The sequence below is a fragment of the Schistocerca nitens genome, chromosome 3, assembly GCF_023898315.1.
Source record: "Schistocerca nitens isolate TAMUIC-IGC-003100 chromosome 3, iqSchNite1.1, whole genome shotgun sequence".
Lineage (NCBI taxonomy): Eukaryota > Metazoa > Arthropoda > Insecta > Orthoptera > Acrididae > Schistocerca > Schistocerca nitens.
In genome coordinates this window covers 347,963,332-347,964,476 of record NC_064616.1, presented here as the reverse complement: position 1 = coordinate 347,964,476, position 1,145 = coordinate 347,963,332, and the positions used below count along the sequence as shown (strand labels likewise).

At 39.2% G+C, this 1,145-nt stretch overlaps 1 pseudogene; it reads left to right on the top strand.

The window, feature by feature from the left end:
- The first annotated feature begins 563 nt into the window (after window positions 1-563).
- Window positions 564-734, top strand: LOC126250444 (U2 spliceosomal RNA; annotated as a pseudogene).
- The last annotated feature ends 411 nt before the right edge of the window (window positions 735-1,145 follow it).

Sequence of the window (1,145 nt, the reverse complement as noted above, 5' to 3'; positions counted from 1 at the left end):
ATAATAAAACATATTTTCAGCATTTGAGAATCAGATGCAAACATTTTGCAAATCAAGTAATTAAATTTCCTGCACAAATACTTGCCCATATTAAACCTTCTCACATAATACATGCACCGATTTCTGTCGCTGCTCAACCAGCATACTGGCTAGTTCATTATTCAGCTATCCAGAGGGTACCATGAGGGCTGCCACCTGGTGTTGCCCACACAGATGTGAGTAACATTCCTTGTGCCCACCAGTCACCCCAGGCTAAGCTGTGGCTTCTGGTCAGCAGCTGGCCATGCCACTGTAACATGACTTGGACATATAGTTCTAACTGTACTTCTAACCCCAACATAGACTCTCTGCAGTTTAAAAAATCCACTTTACCCAATCCAAAACAGGAATGTTGTAGTCAGTACACCCCGAATTGATCTTGCAAAATGTAGATTCATCCTTCTAGAGTTATCTTTGAAGCCAGAAGAAATCAAAGCATACACATGTTTTCACATTGCTAAAGTTTCGTTACTTGTTCTGAAACTTCTGTACAGCATATACCATAGCCTGTATTTCCTCTAAGTATTCTCTCATCAGCTAAAAAATGATATCTGTTCTTATCAGCTTGTTGTTTGTTACATGCTGCATCACAGGACTAGAATATTAAACTCATTTTTGGCTCATGATGGAGTGCTAAGAGCATGCTCTAGCTCTGTCATAGGATGCCTCCTCACTTTCAGTCTCTCTTAACATGGCCAGATGCCTTGTCGCCTATAAAGTCTTTCAAGGTAGCAGTACAGAGGAGTTTTAAATATCAGGTTAACACTACATATCAAATTATAAATTTGCTGATATAACTGATTTTAATGTGATGGTCATCTCTGCCTGTGTAGGTGGGAGATGGAAATTTCGTTAAAAGATTTCACCGGAACGAAAAATGTCTCATTACCACTCCAACTCGTGAATCATAGGTTCTCTCGCCCTCACTTCCACTCACCTGGTAGCATGTCGTTAACATCGAACTGATTGAGTAATTAATTAAATTAATCGTGAGAGTCCCATTGCAGGGTAAGTAACTATTTTTATGCAGTCGGTTTACACTCACAAGATAACCCCCACATCATATAAATGATGTAGCTTTACATTTCTAAAATGAATACTGTGGT